This window comes from Triticum aestivum, chromosome 2D, assembly GCF_018294505.1.
Source record: "Triticum aestivum cultivar Chinese Spring chromosome 2D, IWGSC CS RefSeq v2.1, whole genome shotgun sequence".
Classification (NCBI taxonomy): Eukaryota; Viridiplantae; Streptophyta; class Magnoliopsida; order Poales; family Poaceae; genus Triticum; species Triticum aestivum.
The window spans coordinates 69,275,057-69,295,840 of NC_057799.1; the positions used below are offsets into that span (position 1 = coordinate 69,275,057).

The following is a 20,784-nucleotide window of genomic DNA, read 5'->3' on the forward strand; positions in this document are numbered from 1 at the left end:
GGATTTCTAGCAGTGATCGACTCTCTCTCTCTCTCTGAATTTCTTTCTCTGAAGAACACAACACACACATACGAGGTGGAAGAGAACAGAGAAGGAACACAGCCACACAGAGAGAGGTTTTTGCGACGCGTAAACCGTGCGTCTTTTCTGTTCTTCCCTTTATTCAGTTGCTTAACAGAAAACGAAAATCTCACCACGATCCAGTATGCGCGCGCCATACCACGAGCTTTTTTTTTTCTTTTTTCGAAAAGGGGATCTCCCCGGCCTCTGCATCAGAGTGATGCATACGGCCATCTTATTAACGAAATAAAAGGTTCCAACAAGGTTTCAAAGTCTCCGACTGAAAAGTAATAAAAAGACAGCTCACACAGAGCTAAAGAGGCTGGACACACAGACTAGCCAAGATAAGACGCCATAACTGACTGGCTAAAGATAGATAGGTAAACTAATTGCCTATCCTATTACATGACCGCCATCCAAACCGGTTGAAGATATCCCGAGCTACCATCTCCCAGCGGATAGATCCAGTAACCAAATGCTCTCTGGCCTCCATCGGAGTGAGTAGCGACCATGAACGGATCACAGCCGTGGCTCGGAAAATAACCTGCAAAAAGTGAATACGTGATGTTCTGTTAAAAACCAAATCATTTCTGCAAGTCCAGATAGTCCACAACAAAGCGCATACTCCAACACGAATATGTCTCGCTAATTCAGGCTCAATCCCAGTGAGCCATGTCCCAAATAACGTAGTGATAGAATTCGGTGGAGTAATATTAAAAGCAATGTGAACCGTCTGCCAAAGTACTCTGGCAAACGGGCAATCAAAAAAGAGATGTTTGATCGTCTCGTCCCAATCACAGAAGCTACACCTCGTAGGTCCTGTCCAATTACGCTTAATCAAGTTATCCTTGGTTAAAATAACCTGTTTATGGACAAACCACATAAACACTTTTATTTTCAAAGGAACTTTGACAGCCCAAACATGCTTGGAGGTAGGAATGGAGCTCGAATTAATTACATCAATATACATTGATTTAACCGTGAATACTCCAGACCTAGTCAGTTTCCAGCATAATTCATCGGGTTGTTGAGAAAGATGGACATCCATTAGTCTCCGAACTAGACGGAGCCAATCTTCCCAACGATTGCCCACTAACGACCGTCTGAACTGAATATTAAGGGGGATGGATTGAAACACCGTAGCAACGAACACCTCACGTCGTTGAATAATGCGATATAAAGACGGATATTGAATGGCCAAGGGTGTCTCACCAAGCCAAGTATCCTCCCAGAAGCGTGTACTAGCGCCGTTGCCAATAACAACCTTTGTCCTATTAAACAGAGATTGTTTGACTTTCATCAGGCCTTTCCAGAAAGGCGAGTCAGTTGGCCTGACTGTGACCTGGGACAAGGACTTTGTCTGTAGGTACTTGCTGCGAAGGATTTGGGCCCACATGGCATCAGTCTCAAAAGAAAGCTTCCACAGCCACTTGCTAAGAAGGCATCTGTTCTTAACTTCAAGATTCTCAATACCAAGACCCCCTTGGTCTTTCGGTCTACAGATGATATCCCATTTTGCAAGTCTGTATTTTCTTTTTAGATCATCACCCTGCCAAAAGAAACGCGATCGATAAAAGTCCAGTCTTTTCCTAACACCAACTGGGACTTGAAAGAACGATAAGAGAAACATAGGCATACTCGTGAGCACCGAATTAATCAGAATTAATCGGCCTCCATATGACATGAGCTTGCCCTTCCAGCAACTACCACGAGCTTGGATCGTGCCAAGTCTAGAGCTACCAGCTAGGCATGAAAACTAGGAACTGAAACTACACCGCAACATGAACGTAGCACGTTTCTGGTGGACAAATTCAGTCGTGCTTATATGTGACAGAAAAACAAAATAAGCTAAGGGAAACGGGGCAGATACATTGAGATTACATCCAACAATCACCTCCTTAATCTTGAGGTATCTGCTCCAGCGTGCGCATGCCAATTCTCTCCCTGAACTCAAGGAACTTCAGTCGTCCTAGTGGCTTCGTCAGCAGATCGGCCAACTGATCTCCTGTGCGCACATGCTCCACTGCAATGCTCCCATCTTCGACGCACTCACGAATATAATGGTACTTGATATCAATATGCTTGCTTCTCTCGTGATGCACCGGGTTTTTACTCAATGCAATGGCTGACTGGTTATCAATCTTCAGAACCACTTGCTCGCCCTCAAGCCCTGTCAGGCTAGTGAGCATTCTGCTCAACCACACACCCTGACAAGCAGCTACTGCAGCTGCAACATACTCAGCTTCGCATGATGAATGCGACACTACCTTTTGCTTCTTTGAGAGCCAAGTTAATAGGCTTGATCCAAGGTAAAAAATGATTCCAGTAGTGCTCTTTCTGTCATCAACATCACCCCCCAAATCACTGTCGCTGTAACCACATAACGACATGGAAGTTTCTTCTTCTCTTTTATAGAAACAACCAAAATTCAGTGTTCCCTTCACGTACCACAGAATTTGCTTCACTGCCGCTAGGTGATCAGATGCAGGCTTCTCCATGTACCTGCTTACAATCCCCACGGCATATGTAATATCTGGACGGGTATGGGTCAAATACCTCAAACTTCCCACAACACTACGGTACAGAGTGGGATCAACAGCTTTGCAAGTGCTGAACTTGCTCAAATGTAGCCGAGCTTCCATTGGAGTTTGAACAGCATAACAGTTGCTCATCCCACACTTCTCCAGAATCTTTGCTGCATAGCTTGAATGGCTCAGAAACGTCCCATTTGACTGCTGTTTAACTTCTATACCAAGGTAGTAGCTTAATAGTCCCAAATCACTCATACTGAAAAGGTTCTTCATTTGCTCTTTGAACTCACCAATTTCAGTTGGGCTTGGTCCTGAGATGATCAGATCATCTACATACACCCCTACAACAAGCTTCGACCTCCTGTACACAGCATGCTCAATTGGGCATTGCTCAAATCCTAAGTCAACCAGAGTGTTGTGCAGTTTCTCATTCCACGCCCTGGGTGCCTGTTTCAAACCATATAGAGCCTTATGCAGCTTCAGAACCTTCTGTTCTTGTCCCTCGAGTACAAACCCAGGGGGCTGAGTGACATATACTTCCTCTTTTAATTCGCCATTCAGAAAAGCTGATTTCACATCCATGTGATGTACTTCCCAACTCTGTTGTGCTGCAATGGCAATGAGCAATCGAATTGTTTCCAACCGGGCTACAGGAGCAAACACCTCCTCAAAATCAACTCCCTCACACTGCACATAGCCTTTAGCTACCAATCTTGCTTTGTGTTTCACAATTCTGCCATCAGGTTCTTTCTTTAGTTTGTAGACCCACTTTAGTCCAATTGCCTTGTGTCCGCTTGGTAGATCAACAAGTTCCCAGGTGTGGTTCTCCTCAATTGACTTAAGCTCTATCTGCATGGCATTTTTCCATGCTGCTTCCTTGCTGGCATCTTCAACAGATGTTGGCTCTTCTATGCCGAGCAGACACGAGTCTGTCAGAGTAGCCACCGGTGCTTCCTCGATGACTTCTTCCAAGAGGCGGTACCTGCGTGGTCCCTCAGTGCTCGTTGGCGTCGAGGCACCAGTAGGAGGTGACACAAACCGAGGTCCAGAAGATGCTTCATCTCTGGCAGGAGTGACAAAATCCTCTGGTCTGAAACCTGCAGCTATTTCTTCAGATGTGAGTCTATTCTCCTTCAGACTTTCTGTTGTCGGATGATGAACAATACGCTTTGGCTGGGCAACAGTATGTGCATCATCGAGGTGTACATTGTACTGCACTGAGAAAGTCTCCGAGCTCCCCACAATGTCGCCGGGGGTCCATTCCCAGCATCTATCCTCTTCGAACACAACATCTCGAGACAACACACAGTTTCTTCGTGCGTGGATCGAATAATCTGTATGCTGTTTGGCTCATAACCAATAAACACCATCTCTGAACTCCAGTCAACAAGTTTTGGAAGATGCCCCCCGACCTTCTTTACATGACCAATGCATCCAAACGTGCGCAGGTGATCTACTCTCGGCTTCACCTTGTACAGGGCTTCATACGGGGTCATGCCACAGACACTTTTTGTTGGTGCTCGATTCAACAAGTACACTGCAGTAGCTATTGCTTCACCCCAAAACTGACCAGGTAACCCTTTGCTCTTCAGCAAGCTTCTTGCCATGCCCACCACAGTCTGGTTCCTCCTCTCAACAACACCGTTCTGTTGAGGAGAATACGGTGCAGTCAAGTAATGCTTGATTCCGAGTCCTTCACAGAACTGAGCAAAGTTCTTGGAAGTGAATTCCCCTCCACGATCTGTCCGCAGGGCCATGACTTTCAGATTCAGCTCAACCTCTACTGCTGCTCTTATCTTCTTAACTGCCTCAAGTGCTTCATCTTTGCTTTTGATCAACACAACCCACATGTACCTTGTGTGGTCATCAACAAGTAGCAGAAAATAATTCTTCCCCGCAAAGGTTGCAGGGGAGATAGGACCACAAAGGTCCCCGTGGAGCAATTGCAGTGCCTTGTCAGCTCGATAGGAAGCTTCAGCGGGAAAAGGAGCTCGCCTCTACTTTGCGACTAGACAGCTCTCATAGAGACGATCTACTTGATCGATCATTGGCAGACCCATCACCATGTTCTCTCTGGACAATAACCGCAAAGCATGGAAGCTTATGTGCCCAAAACGTGAATGCCATAGCCAGGGTGTTTCTGATCCTCTCGACAGCAGACACACCGGTTCAGACTGCTCAATATTCAGAATGTACAGTCTGTTTGGTGCTCTTCTTACTTTTGCTAGCACCTTGCGCTCCTTGTCGAGGACTGTCATCAGTCCTTCATCCACTGAATACTTGCAACCAAACTCATCGAGTTGCCCAAGACTAATAATGTTGCTCTTTAATCTTGGGATGTAGTACGCCTCTGTTAGGAGACGGTGCTCACCATTATGAGCTAGGAACAGGACTGACCCGCGCCCTTCAATGCCAACGACTGAACCATCCCCAAAATGAACTGAACCTGTGATCTTTCGGTCCAATTCAGCAAACTTTTCAACACAACCGGTCATATGGTTACTAGCTCCAGTATCCAAGTACCAGGAGTTGTCTGCAGTTCCTGAAAGCTTAGGTGTGACCTTTTCTTCATTCAGCATGAGCCTTTTTTCTGTCAGTCCAGCATCATGAACCAACTCACAAGCTTCAACCATCAGGAGAGTCGGATCTTCATCACTCTGTTTCTGTGTCAGGTTAGCTCGCTCCCGCTTTGGCTCTGGACAGTCCGAGGCAAAGTGCCCATTCACATCACAGTTAAAACATTTTACTTTCGAGATGTCAAACTTACGATGTTTTTTCTGTTTGCCCTTTCCATTGTTCTGGCCGCGATCACCACGGCCTTTGTCCTGCCCGTCGCCTTGGCCGCCGTTCTGGCCGCCACCTTTCTTCGCACCAGAGCCGGAGGCCCCGTTGTTGTTGACGATCTTCTTGCCCTTCATAAGGGTTTCCAGCGCGCGGGTCACGAGCATCAGCTGCTCGTTGTTGTCGCCACGGCTCTGGCGGCGCCCCCGCTGGTTCTCCTCGAACGCCGTGAGGCGTCCGACAGCCTCCTGCACCGTCATCATGGCGATATCGCCCCACTGCTCGATGGTGTTGACGATGTCGGCGAAGCGATCCGGCACGGTGCTGAACAGACGCTCCACCACGGCCTCTTCCCCAAGGGTGACGCCGAGGGAGCGGATTTCGCTCACCAGCGTGGTGAGTTTCCTGGCAAATTCCGGGATAGTTTCCCCGTCCGCCATGTCGAGGCGATCGAACTGCCTCTTCAGTTGCCGCGCACGCGCCTTCTTCACGCGATCCTCCCCGACGCGCGCAGATCGGATCATCTCCCACGCCTCTTGCGCGGTGTCACAGTCCGCAACCTGCAGCATAACATGATCCGGGACGGATTGGGAGAGCGCCGCGAAGGCCCCCTCGTCCGCCGCTTGGTCGTACTCGCCGGAGCCGTCAATCGCCGACCAAACGCGGAGCGCCTTCATCAGCACTTTCATCTTGATGGCCCATAGAGAGTAGTTCGTGTCCGTCAGCACCGGGTACTGCACGGGCACATTGGTGGCTCTCGACGGAGCAGCCAGCACCACAGCACCGTCACCGTCGCCTGTGGTCGACCTCCTGGCCGCCGGCGGCGTGTACTTTCCGCCCCCGCTGCTGCTGCTCTTCCCGTCGCTTTTCTAGGAGACGTATCCCCCATCGCCGCCGCCAAAGCTCCTCCGATCACCGCCGCCAAACGCCCAAGGTCCTAAACCTAAAGCTCTGATACCAAGTGTTGGATTTCTAGCAGTGATCGACTCTCTCTCTCTCTCTCTGAATTTCTTTCTCTGAAGAACACAACACACACACGAGGTGGAAGAGAACAGAGAAGGAACGCAGCCACACAGAGAGGTTTTTGCGACGCGTAAACCGTGCGTCTTTTCTGTTCTTCCCTTTATTCAGTTGCTTAACAGAAAATGAAAATCTCGCCACAATCCAGTATATGCGCGCGCCATACCATGAGCTTGGATCGTGCCAAGTCTAGAGCTACCAGCTAGGCCTGAAAACTAGGAACTAAAACTACACCGCAACATGAACGTAGCACGTTTCTGGTGGACAAATTCAGTCGTGCTTATATGTGACAGAAAAACAAAATAAGCTAAGGGAAACGGGGCAGATACATTGAGATTACATCCAACACCCCCTCGCTTTGGCTAATTTTCGCGACTACCGGCTACAACCCAGCGAGAGGCATTGGCTAATTTTTTACCATTTTGCACCGGTCACGACCAGTAGCGGTGACAGGATTGATCTAGGACCACTGTAGCTACAGTGCTACACAGTAATCAAGCCCAGTTGCAAGGAGGCTCACGCCCCAGGCAGCAGCCTGGGCTGACGCCGCCACTGGTCACGACCCAAGTACAGAGATGGGACGAACTAGCGGATCAGTACCAATATATGGATGCAATTGGGGATAAAAAATGTTAACTAGTGACCGTTCGCCGGGGAGCAATTCCAGCAAATGCGTTCTCTCCCCTTGGGTATATTGCACAAATCCAAATCCCGGGGCAGGGAATGGAGACATGTTAGATTTTTTTAAACGGTTCACTATGATAGAAAACCCAGCGAACAATATCCTATTTGAACCAAAAACCACCCACCAAACTGGCTACCAACACGAACCTTGGGAGACTGGCCTCCAATCCCAGTCCATCCTTTTTTTCTAGATGACAAAATAATGTTATTTTCTTAGGTACATGGCAATTTTATTAAAAAGAATTAAGATGGTAGTTTTATAATTTTTTGAACTTTGTCACATGGCAAATTTAATTATTATTTCTAATGTTCACAAGTCAAGTATGTTTTGTACATGGCAATCTTATTATTAATAACATGACATTGTTATTATTAAGAGTATCCCAGTTTTATTATTAAGAGCGTGTTATTTTTATTATTATTAAAATGGCATTTTTTATTTGTCAAGGGGATGGGAGCATGTCATTTTTATTATTAGGAGGATGGCAATTTTATTGATAACAAGTTGGCAGTTTTATTATTGAGAGCATGGCAGTTTTATTGTTGTTGGCATGCCAGTTTTATTATTAAGAGGATGATAATTTCATTTTTATTGGCATGGCATTTTAATTATCATATTAAATTTATAAATTAGAGAAATGACAGTTTTATAAAGTAGCATGCTGATTTTCATGTTTTTCAGAGCATGGCATTTAGAAAATTTTGTTTTTCTCTGTTTTCATAAGAAAATGTGTATTTTTTGTTCATGGCATTTTTTATCTAGAGGATGGCAGTTTAAAAGTTTAGCATGCCATTTTTTTTCTAGATCACATGACCTTCTTTTCTGTTTTGATCATACTCATTGTAAATTTAAAAATTAGAGAAATGACAGTTTTATAAAGTAGCATGAAATTTTCCATAATTCAGAGCATGGCATTAAAAATTTAGGTTTATCTCTGCTTTATTATAATATATTTTTTTGTTCATGACATTTTTTAATAAAAAACAATTAACTGGGTTGTTTGAGTCAATCGGGGTCACCCTGGTCCGCCCCCAGCGAACGATCAGAAACGATCACTGGGAGCTGCTATCCCTGGCGAACGAATCATTCGATGGAAGCAGCTCCCAGGCGGATCGCCAGCAATTAGGGTCCTTGAGGATAAAAAGGTCTGGGGTGAGAAATCAGCAAGGCAGGGGAGGGACACAACAACAAGAGACGAGGAACAGAAGCAAGGGTGAGAGGCGCCTGAAGATGATTCACAAATCAATTGGCTGCTCCCCCCTGTATAGCTTCTCTTTCTTTATAAAGCTTTTGACTATTTGTGTAACTGGGCCAAGCCCAAGTCTCATGGCTCATTCCATCGAGAAGGCACCGGATAAGAAGAGGGTCATGACCCTTGGGGCATGACATGACACTAATTTTGCTCTCTTTGTGTTTTCCATCCTTCTGTAAAGCGCTGTAAACTCAGGGCGTTTTGACTCCAGTTTTTGTGAAAATGTTCAGCTTATGAGCAAAAAAGATTACAGCTAACAAGTAATATAGAATTAGATATGGGATTACTTTACATTCAATCTTCAAAGTCGCGCCATCATCCAAATGTGTCAAAGACAGAGTAATGTGTAGACATTTGGCAAAACAAATATGCCATGGGACTGCAACAACGTGTTGGAGGGGGTGGGGGAATACCATTTGAAAGGATCGATATAGCTGACTAGAGGGGGGGGGTTAATAGGCAACTAACAATTTTTAGCTTTTCTTTACCAAATTAAACTTTGCATCAAAATAGGTTGTCTAGATATGCAACTAAGTGAGCAACCTATATGATGCAACGACAACAAGCACGCAAGCAAGTAAGAGATATAACACAAGTAAACTTGCTAAAGTAAAGGAACGTGATAACCAAGAGTGCAGCCGGTGAAGACGAGGATGTGTTACCGAAGTTCCTTCCTTTTGAGGGGAAGTACGTCTCCGTTGGAGCGGTGTGGAGGCACAATGCTCCCCAAAAAGCCACAAGGGCCACCGTATTCTCCTCACGCCCTCACACAATGCGAGATGCCGTGATTCCACTATTGGTGCCCTTGAAGGCGGCGACCGGACCTTTACAAACAAGGTTGGGGCAATCTCCACAACTTAATTGGAGGCTCCCAACGACACCACAAAGCTTCACCACAATGGACTATGGCTCCGCGGTGACCTCAACCGTCTAGGGTGCTCAAACACCCAAGAGTAACAAGATCCGCTAGGGATAAGTGGGGGGAATCAAATTTCTCTTGGTGGAAGTGTAGATCGTGGCCTTCTCAACCAATCCCGAGCAAATCAACAAGTTTGATTGGCTAGGGAGAGAGATCGGGCGAAAATGGAGCTTGGAGCAACAATGGAGCTTTTGGGGGAAGAGATAGGTCAACTTTGGGGAAGAAGACCCCTTTATATAGTGGGGGGAACAAACCAACCGTTACCCCACTTCTGCCCCGAAGAGAGCGGTAGTACCGCTGGGCCAGCGGTACTACCGCTTGCCACTATAAGCGGTACTACCGCTCCTCATCGCGGTACTACCGCTTGGCCCACAGTGGTACTACCGCGGTGGGAGGGCGGTACTACCGCACAGGAACGATACTACGGCCCCCCACAGCCGCGGCCAGTACCGTAAAACCCGACACGAAAAAAGAGCCCTCGAATCGAGGCGGTACTAGCACGAGACCACCGCGGTACTACGGCTTGGGGCCACTAGCGGTACTACTGCTCTGGAGCGGTACTACCGCTCACAGAGCGGTACTACCGCTTGTGGCACCCAAGCGGTACTACCGCTCCGTCCCGCGGTACTACCGCTGGGACCAGAGTTAGTACACACATGGGGGATACTAGCGGTACTACTGCTCTGGGCGGTACTACCGCTCCAGAGCGGTACTACCGCTTGTAGCACCCAAGCGGTACTACCGCTCTGGCCCGCGGTACTACCGCTGGGACCAGAGAGGGCACAATGAGAAGAGAAACAAGCCCATCATTGAAACGGAAAGGCTCGGAGGGAGGGGCAAAGGAAGTGTACGTGATGATTCCGCCCTAGCCTTTCCAAAACGGACCCCCTCTTGATAGTACGGTGATCCCTATGAGACTAGTCCACCAAACTAATCCGAAAGGACTACACCGTCTTCGCTTCAAACTCCGAGGGGAGGAAATCGTCTCGTGCCAAAAGGATGAATCTCTGAAAAACACTCAACGCACACGATTAGTCCGCAAACGCATTGTCATCAATCACCAAAACATCTTAGGGATAAATATGCCCTTACAATCTCCCCCTTTTTGGTGGATTGATGACAATACGGGATTTGCACAACTGGGAAAAGACAAAGGACATAAGCAAACCCCAAATCTCTAAAATATAGACGGGCTCCCCCTAGATGTGTGCCATCAAGATAAGTGCTTTGAACTGCACAACACACATACTAGGATCTACACTCCCCCTGTATTTTAGAGACCAACAACCTAAGCGAGATACAAGATAGCAGGATATATAACATAATGAAGCATATAACTCATGAGATATCAAATGACTAGAAACAAAGATAAAGATATGATAATGATAGGGTAGCATATGTCTCACACCATATGACTCGAACTAAAGTCTCACTGAACACAAAACCAAGCAAAGCACAAGGTCCAAGCAAAGCACAAGGTAGCACACAACGAAAGCACAAAGGTAAAGACACACTCGCAACACACGACGCAAATCCCTAAACTCTCTCCCCCTTTGGCATCGAGACACCAAAAGGGGCAAAGAGCTAACCTACGGCTCCAGGTGAGAGCATGCTGAGGATCTCGAACATCAGGACTCTGCGCGATCATCTGCACTGCCGTCCTCGCCCGGAAACTGCTCGGCATCTGAATCAGTCCACGGACAGTGCTGCTGGATCCACTCTTCCTCCTCAGTAATCTTACCCTCAGAGCCGCTAGTGACGGTCGCACCCATCTGACGCATAAGCTCCTTATGACGTCCCCTTGCCTTCTTCTCGGCCACATGAGTCAAGTACTGAGCGTGAGACTCCATGCAGAACAGCTTCTTCATCTTGCGTTTGAGCTTCTTGGCCCAAGAGGGCTCTGCCGCAGAAGGCTCTGTCCCAGGAGGCACATAATCCTCATCATCATCACCAGCATCAGCCTCGTCCTCGGTCTCCATGGCAGCAGCAGAAGATGGAGCTCCAGATCTACCCCAATTATCCTTCTTCCTCAGATGCTTGATCTCATGAGAGACCAACTCTCCAGTTTCCAGCTGCTCCTCAGGATAGGTATGTCTCCAGGCCCTCTCAATAAGCAACACAATGAACGGACCATAAATTGGGCACTTGCGCTCAGAAACAGCCGCCAGAAGCTCAGACCACATGACATGGGAGATGTCCAGGGACTCGCCGGTGTTTGCTTCCTTCTCACGCTGGCAGAAGAGAAGCATGTCCACAAGATAAGAGTGTACCATGTCCAGATTCCCAATACGAGGGAAGAGAGTCTCGCGGAAGATACGGTGAAGGATGTCCAGATAGGTAGAAAACTCATAGGTTTCCTTCCTCGTCTCAGGATGGACCTTCCGAGTACAGTAGGGCCAGAGGGCTTGCTTGTGAGTGGAGGTAACATTCTGGTGAGGACGAAAACCGACTGGAGTCTCGAGCCCTTGATCTTCCACCTCAAGCAGCCCCATGAAGGCCTGCCACTTGACAGCTAGCACCTTCCCATTAGTCATCCAAGTCAGAGTCCTGTCTGCATCAGTCCCTAGGTGAACAGTGGCAAAGAACTGTGCCAGCAAATCTGCATCAAAGTTCTTGTTGAACTGCATGATCCTGAGAATGTTCAACTGAGAGCACATCTGAAGGGCATCACCAAAGTACTCAAGGTCCTTCTCCATAGCATCCGTGTTGATGGAATGAACATTGACAAAGAGGTTCTTCTTAGCCTTGATCACATCAAAGTATGTGGCATACTGAAACTGGTTCCAGAACGGGCGATTGACAAGATTGGGTTCTTGGTCTTCCTCATAGGGGTTGCGCCGACGCCTGTCCCAGAATTCCTTACTAGACATCTTAGTCACTTTCTTGCCACTTGGCTTCGGTCGGCTGGCAATCTTCTTCTTGCGAGGAGGATTAGCACTTGAGGAAGCACCCCCTGCCGGCTGTGGAGCACTGGAAGAACCACCTGCAGTCTCAGATGAGCAGTACCGCTTCGACGTTGAACGCCCGGGGTTGACACGGCGGACTTGCTGCTCAGGATGTTCATCACCTGGAACCAAACACACGGACACAAGAAACAACTAGAAGGAACGATCAAAACCAAATAAACACAACAAATATGGATCAACACGTGGTAGGAAACAATGGAACTGGGCATCAGCGGTAGTACCGTGCCTGCTCAGCGGCAGTACCGCGCCAGCGGTACTACCGCGCCATACGGGCGGTAGTACCGCTCCAGCGGTAGTACCGTGCCAGATGGGCGGTAGTACCGCCCGAGATGGGGCACGGCGGATCCCTACTGCCGTGGTCAGATCCGGCACTACCGGGGATGCCAAATTCAAAAATAAACCTACCAAACATCAATCCAAAGAGTCTAGTTGCCTTCTCCAACCTACTCAAGCCTAGATTTGGCCAAAAATCTAGAGATACAACCACTATTGCCCCTAAAACGCGAGATCTGAAAACTAGACAAGAAGAGAAGAGGAACGGGGGCAATACCGGCATCCATGGCAAGAGGACGAGGTGGGGATCGACTCCACCGAAGGAAATGGAGAGGAACGGTCCGGAGACGGAGGGCCGCCGGAGCCTTCCCGCGGCGAGATGGCGCTGGAGAGAGAGGAAGAGGAACCAGGGGACGAAGCAAATGGGTATGGGGTGGAGGAAACCACCCCTGCCCACGACTTAACCCCCTGACCCCGCCCCTCAGCGGTAGTACCGTGGTGATGGGCGGTAGTACCACTTAGCCACATAAGCGGTAGTACCGCTCCGTGGAGCGGTAGTACCGCTCCAGCGGTAGTACCGCGTCTTCACAACGGTAGTACCGCCCAGCGCAACTCAGACCAGACTCAACACATATGGTGCGAAACGAAAGACGGGAAACAACGGCAAGAAGACCAACAAGAGCACTAGCAAGAGAACAAGAATCACACGCCTCTATACGAGAGGGTGGTGGCCGAGGCCACCTATGTTTGAGTCACTTGGTATGGCACCGCGAAGAATTATCCTTGGGCCCATGACCAAAGCTCGTCTTTGAAGCACAAGTACCATCAAAAATGGCTAATGTGAAAGAGTGAGATCAGTTTATGCATTGTGGGGGGAGGGAAAGTTCATTGAGAGAACAACACTCCCCCTACGTCCATGCCTACACCTAGACAAGAATGCACAATGAATGTGAGGGGTGTGCAAAGGTTCAAACCACATTGCTCGAATCAATGATATTTAGCTCATGCCTTAACTCGCGAAATCTTGCTTCATCCAATGGCTTCACGAAAATATCTGCAAGGTTATCATGAGTGTTGACATAGTTGAGATCGATCTCCCCTCGCCTAATATGATCCCGGATGAAGTGATACCGAATCTCAATATGCTTTGTCTTGAAGTGTTGCACCGGGTTGAGAGAAATCTTGATAGCACTTTCATTGTCACACCAAAGAGGCACTTTGTCACAAATGACACCGTAATCCTTTAAAGTTTGCCTCATCCATAAGAGTTGTGCACAACAACTTCCGGCCGCCACATACTCCGCTTCGGTGGACGAGAGAGACACACAACTTTGCTTTTTAGAAGACCAACTTACCAAAGAGCAACCAAGAAATTGGCACCCTCCAGAAGTGGACTTCCTATCCACTTTGTCTCCCGCCCAATCGGAGTCCGAATAACCTACAAGCTTGAAGTTTGCTCCTCTTGGGTACCATAGGCCAAAGTTTGGGGTATGAGCCAAATATCGAAAGATTCGCTTGACCGCCACAAAGTGGCTTTCCTTAGGTGTGGCTTGAAACCGTGCACATATTCCCACACTCAACATGATATCCGGTCTAGATGCACAAAGGTAAAGCAAGGATCCAATCATAGAGCGATATACCTTTTGATCCACCGCTTTACCATTGGGATCAATGTCAAGTTGGCATTTGGTGGGCATTGGAGTGGAAGCCGGCTTGACATCACTTAGCTTGAATCTCTTTAGCATGTCTTGAGTGTATTTGGCTTGGTTGATGAAGGTTCCTTCTCTTCTTTGTTTGATTTCGAATCCGAGAAAGAACTTCAACTCTCCCATCATAGACATCTTGAACTTTGAGGTCATGAGAGCGGCAAATTCTTCATTGAAAGCTTTGTTAGGGGAACCAAAAATAATATCATCAACATATAGTTGGCACACAAACAACTCCCCTTTGACCTTCTTAGTAAAAAGAGTGGGGTCGATTTTCCCGATTTCGAATCCACGATCTTGTAACAACTCTGTAAGATGCTCATACCACGCACGTGGGGCTTGTTTAAGGCCATAGAGCGCCTTGTGGAGTTGATACACATGATCGGGGAAATAGGGATCTTCGAACCCGGGGGGTTGTTTGACATATACCAACTCATTTATGGGACCATTAAGAAAAGCACTCTTCACATCCATTTGTTGCAATGTGAAATTATGATGAGAAGCATAAGCAATCAACAAACGAATAGATTCAAGGCGAGCAACGGGGGCAAAGGTTTCACCGTAGTCGATACCCTCGACTTGGGAGTAGCCTTGTGCCACCAAACGAGCCTTGTTGCGAACAATGATTCCATGAGCGTCTTGCTTGTTCTTGAATATCCACTTGGTTCCAATGACATTATGATTCCCGGTTGGCCTTGGCACTAACTTCCACACTTGGTTATGTTCGAAGTTGTTGAGTTCTTCATGCATGGCGTTGAGCCAATCCGGGTCCTCAAGCGCTTCATAAACCCCCTTTCTTAGGCTTCCAACGACATTCTCCATGAGATGACCTTTGATGGTGAGCTTGGAAGCGATCTTAGCGGCACGACGCTCCAATTCCTCCTCGGAAGTGAAGTGAGGAGGGGTTACTTGATCATCTTGAGCATCGTCTTGAGCTTGTTCTTGATCTTGAACTAGCTCGAGGGGAAGAACTTGACCTTGGGCATCATTTGGTGGATCACCACCATCTTGAGGTTGATCTTGCCCTTGATCTTGTTCATGAGGTTGAGGGCCTTCACTTTGTTCTTCGGAAGCGTGTGGGTCTTGGGTTGGTGATGGCTCCACTTGAGTGGAGCATTGTCCTTCTCCTTCGGCCACAAGGGGTTCCTCAATGGGTAGGATATATCCAATACCCATTCTTCTTATGGCTTGGGGAGGAATTTCATCACCTACATCACAAGTACCACTTTGCTCCACTTGGGAGCCGTTATTTTCATCAAACTCCACGTTACACGTCTCCTCAATAAGTCTCGTGGACTTATTGAGAACACGGTAAGCATGGGAGTTTGTAGCATAACCAACAAATATGCCCTCATGAGCTCTAGTCTCAAATTTAGACAAACGAACACCTTTCTTGAGAATGAAACACTTACACCCGAACACCCGAAAGTACTTGAGGTTGGGCTTGTTACCGGTGAGGATCTCATATGGAGTCTTGTTCAAGCCTTTGCGAAGATAGAGCCGATTTGAAGCATGACACGCGGTGTTGATGGCTTCGGCCCAAAAGTTGTATGGAGACTTGAACTCCGCCATCATGGTCCTTGCCGCATCCATCAACGTCCGATTCTTCCTCTCCGCAACACCATTTTGTTGAGGGGTGTAAGGTGCGGAATATTGATGCTTGATCCCCTCATCACTGAGAAACTCATCCAAGGTGTATTTCTTGAACTCGGTGCCGTTGTCACTTCTTATTGTCAAGATCTTTGCATTGTGTTGATGTTGGGCTTCATTTGCAAAGTCAATGACTGTTTGTTGGGTCTCACTCTTCCTCTTGAAGAAATACACCCACGTGTATCTAGAATAGTCATCCACAATTACCAAGCAATACTTTCTACCCCCAAGACTATCAAAGGATGGAGGTCCAAAGAGATCCAAATGAAGGACCTCCAACGGCCTCTTCGAGTAAATAAGAGTCGTGGGAGGGTGAGCCTTCTCATGAAGCTTTCCTTCGATACAAGCACTGCAAGCACGATCTTTGGCAAAACTAACGTTCGTTAGTCCACGGACATGGTCCCCCTTGAGAAGACTTTGCAAAGATCTCATATTGACATGGGCTAAACGGCGATGCCAAAGCCATCCCAAGTCAACTTTAGCCATTAGGCATGTCGCGGTCTTAGTGGGTCGCTCCGAAAAGTTAATCACATAGAGACCGTTCTCGACATGCCCAACAAAGGCTACTTTAAGAGTCTTGCTCCACAAGAGGGCCACGGTATCAATATCAAAGAAGGTGGCAAAGCCCATGATAGCAAGTTGACGAACGGAAAGTAAATTGTATGCAAGGGACTCAACTAGCATGACCTTCTCGATCGTGAGATCATGAGAAATGACAACTTTGCCGAGTCCCAATACCTTAGAAGACGAGGCATCACCCCACTCGACATTGGTGGGCATAGATGGAATCTTGTGCACGTCCACCACCAAGTCCTTGCTTCCGGTCATATGATTTGTAGCTCCACTATCGAGCAACCATGATCCCCCACCGGAAGCAAACACCTACAAGAGATCAATGCTTGGTTTTAGGTACCCATTTTGTAATGGGTCCTTTGATGTTAGTAATAAGGGTCTTAGGAACCCAAATAGACCATTCAATGTACTCATAAGGAGAACCAACGAATTTGGCATAAACATGCCCATCACTAGCACGACATAACACATAAGAAGGATTAAAGTCGCCGGCTTTGTTGGAAGGAGTGGCATTGCTCTTCTTGACACCGCCACCCTTCGCATTGTTCTTCTTCTCCTTGGAAGCACCCTCTCCCTCCTTCACAAAAGTTTCCTTGAGAGGAGGAGGTCGCTTGGTCTTGTCATTCTTCTTCTTGTTCTTGGGATTGGGTGTGAACCCAATCCCCTCCTTGGCCACAACTTCCTTTTGACTGCTCAAGAGGTCGTTGAGGTTCTTCTCACCTTGTATGCATGACACAAGGCCTTTCTCAAGTTGCTCCTTATACTTAGCATTCTCCTCAACAAGATGCACATGCTCACAACACGGGTTAGTAGCATTTGCATTATCAATTAACACCATATGAGGAAAGGTGGCTTTCTCCTTTGTTAGATTCACTTGGAGTTGATCATGAGACTCCTTGAGGCTAGCATGAACACCCTTCAAGACTTTGTGAGCCTTGTCGAGAATACCAAACTCCTCTTTGAGTCTAGCAAGATCAACCCCAAGTTTTGCCTTCTCGGAGTTTAGCACACGAGACACAACAAGAGCATGATCAAGATCTTTCTTTAACTTAGCATGATCATCGTTGTATGACTCCTCAAGAGCCAAACGAAGACCACGCTCTTCGTCAAGAGCATTGGAAAGATCCGAAATCTCATCGACATAGTCACGACTATGCCCCTCCATCTTAGAGATGGTATCTTCGTGAGCCTCGATCATGTCATTGGCTTCACTAAGTTGTTCCAAGAGAGCAACGAAGTGCTTCTTGGATTTACCCTTGAGTTTACCCATAAAGATCTCAAACTCATTTTCCTCCACATTTGTCCCCTCATGTTCATCAATGCTATCCGTCGAAGAAGGATGATTAATGATGGTAGTTTTGATGTTGGAGGTTACCTTATTGGTGGCTTTAGCCATGAGGCACTTGGCGGTGATGTTCTCATTGGGTGAGTCGAAGAGAGACACCCGTGGAGTCTTCGCAGTGGAAACGGAGGCCATGGCAACCGACTCACTATCTTCATCATCGTCATCATCCTCATTGTACTCTTCTTGAACCACCAACGCCTTGGGAGGAGTCTTCTTGGTGAAGTTGCTCTTGTTGGGGAACGACCTATCCTTGTCTTTTCTAATGAGCTTGCCACCATTGTCTTCCCTCTTCTCGTAAGGGCACTCCGCAACAAAGTGGCTAACATTGCCACAATTGAAGCAAGTCCTCATCCGTTGCTTGCTCTTTGCGCCACTTGAGTTGCTTTTGTTGAAGTTTGGCCTCGTGTTCTTCTTGCTCCAAAATTGCCTTGAAGCAAGAGCCATGTGTTCATGATAGGCATACTTCGTATCTTCGAGGTTGCCCTCCTCTTCTTCCTCTTCATCCTCTTCCTCCATACTAACCTTGGCCTTTAGAGCAAGGTTGGGCTTCTTAACTCTTTGAGAGCGAAGAACCGCATTGTCGGCGGTCTTGTCCAAGATGCTCATAGCCACAAACTCATCCAACACTTCACTTGAGGACAAGGTATGAAAGTCCGGCCTTTGACGAATTACGGAGGACATGGCTTTGTGGTAGGGCATCATTGCCTTGAGGAACTTGCGCTTGATCCAATTGTCATCCGTGTCCTTGCTTCCATGATCTCGGAGCGAGACCGCGAGTTTGGTTACTCTCCGAAAAAGCTCACGAGGTTCTTCATCTTCTTTCATTGCAAACTCGTCGGCTTCATCTTGCACCACTTCATAGTTGGAGCGTTGAATGCTTGCGCTTCCCCGATAAAGGGAAATAACTTGGAGCCACACATCTTTGGCCATGGTGTAAGGCCGGAGATGAGGAAGATCTTCGGGTGGGATGGCTTCTTGGATGACGAAGAGGGCATTCTCATTGAATTGATGATCCACAACTTCTCTAGGAGTGATGTTACTTCGGTCATACGGATAGAAGCCTTCTTCAATGATTCTCCAAAGGTTAGTGTTCACATGATTTAAATGACGCTTAAAACGATAGACCCAAGAATCAAAATCTACATTCTTCTCAATCTTAGGGGCCGGGCCGGCATGATTCAAATGAGTGGAAGGGAGCGGTCCACCATAGACAGGTGGAGGTTCCACATGGGCAAAGATGCCGGTCCCATTTTTATCACTAGAACAAGGAGCCTTCTCGCTAGAAGCTTCCCCCTTGTCGGAGGTAGCATCCGTCACCTTGTTAGCGGGATCACCCACTTTCAACGGTGCGGTGGTAAGTTTAAGCCCTTCTAAGAATTTATTCAACATGCTTTCGACCTTGGTCGTCATGGAGGTTTTCAATGTGTCCAACGCCACATTGAATTCCTCACAAGAGACAGCGGTTCCCCCATCTCCCATAGACGAGACTGGATTCTCACCGGAGTGCTCCTCCGCACCGTCTACAACGTCAACCATACTCTTTGGACGGTAAAGTCCTTAATAAAGAGACGAGGCTCTGATACCAATTGAAAGGATCGATATAGTTGACTAGAGGGGGGGTGAATAGGCAACTAACAATTTTTAGCTTTTCTTTACCAAATTAAACTTTGCATCAAAATAGGTTGTCTAGATATGCAACTAAGTGAGCAACCTATATGATGCAACGACAACAAGCACGCAAGCAAGTAAGAGATATAACACAAGTAAACTTGCTAAAGTAAAGGAACGTGATAACCAAGAGTGGAGCCGGTGAACACGAGGATGTGTTACCGAAGTTCCTTCCTTTTGAGGGGAAGTACGTCTCCGTTGGAGCGGTGTGGAGGCACAATGCTCCCCAAAAGGCCACAAGGGCCACCGTATTCTCCTCACGCCCTCACACAATGCGAGATGCCGTGATTCCACTATTGGTGCCCTTGAAGGCAGTGACCGGACCTTTACAAACAAGGTTGGGGCAATCTCCACAACTTAATTGGAGGCTCCCAACGACACCACAAAGCTTCACCACAATGGACTATGGCTCCGCGGTGACCTCAACCGTCTAGGGTGCTCAAACACCCAAGAGTAACAAGATCCGCTAGGGATAAGTGGGGGAATCAAATTTCTCTTGGTGGAAGTGTAGATCGTGGCCTTCTCAACCAATCCCGAGCAAATCAACAAGTTTGATTGGCTAGGGAGAGAGATCGGGCGAAAATGGAGCTTGGAGCAACAATGGACCTTTTGGGGGAAGAGATAGGTCAACTTTGGGGAAGAAGACCCCTTTATATAGTGGGGGGAACAAACCAACCGTTACCCCACTTCTGCCCCGAAGAGAGCGGTAGTACCGCTGAGCCAGCGGTACTACCGCTTGCCACTATAAGCGGTACTACCGCTCCTCATCGCGGTACTACCGCTTGGCCCACAGCGGTACTACTGCGGTGGGAGGGCGGTACTACCGCACAGGAGCGGTACTACGGCCCCCCACAGCCGCGGCCAGTACCGTAAAACCCGACACGAAAAAGGAGCCCTCGAATCGAGGCGGTACTAGCACAAGACCACCGCGGTACTACGGCTTGGGGCCACTAGCGGTACTACTGCTCTGGAGCGGTACTACCGCTCACAGAGCGGTACTACCGCTTGTGGCACCCAAGCGGTACTACCGCTCCGTCCCGCGGTACTACCGCTGGGACCAGAGTTAGTACACACATGGGGGCTACTAGCGGTACTACTGCTCTGGGCGATACTACCGCTCCAGAGCGGCACTACCGCTTGTAGCACCCAAGCGGTACTACCGCTCTGGCCCGCGGTACTACCGCTGGGACCAGAGAGGGCACAATGAGAAGAGAAACAAGCCCATCATTGAAACGGAAAGGCTCGGAGGGAGGGGCAAAGGAAGTGTACATGATGATTCCGCCCTAGCCTTTCCAAAACGGACCCCCTCTTGATAGTACGATGATCCCTATGAGACTAGTCCACCAAACTAATCC

At 47.9% G+C, this 20,784-nt stretch overlaps 1 pseudogene; it reads right to left on the minus strand.

Annotated features, from left to right (window-relative positions):
• The window catches only part of LOC123048752 (ankyrin-1-like), a 32,979-nt pseudogene that overhangs the window by 5,655 nt on the left and 6,540 nt on the right, over positions 1–20,784 (minus strand).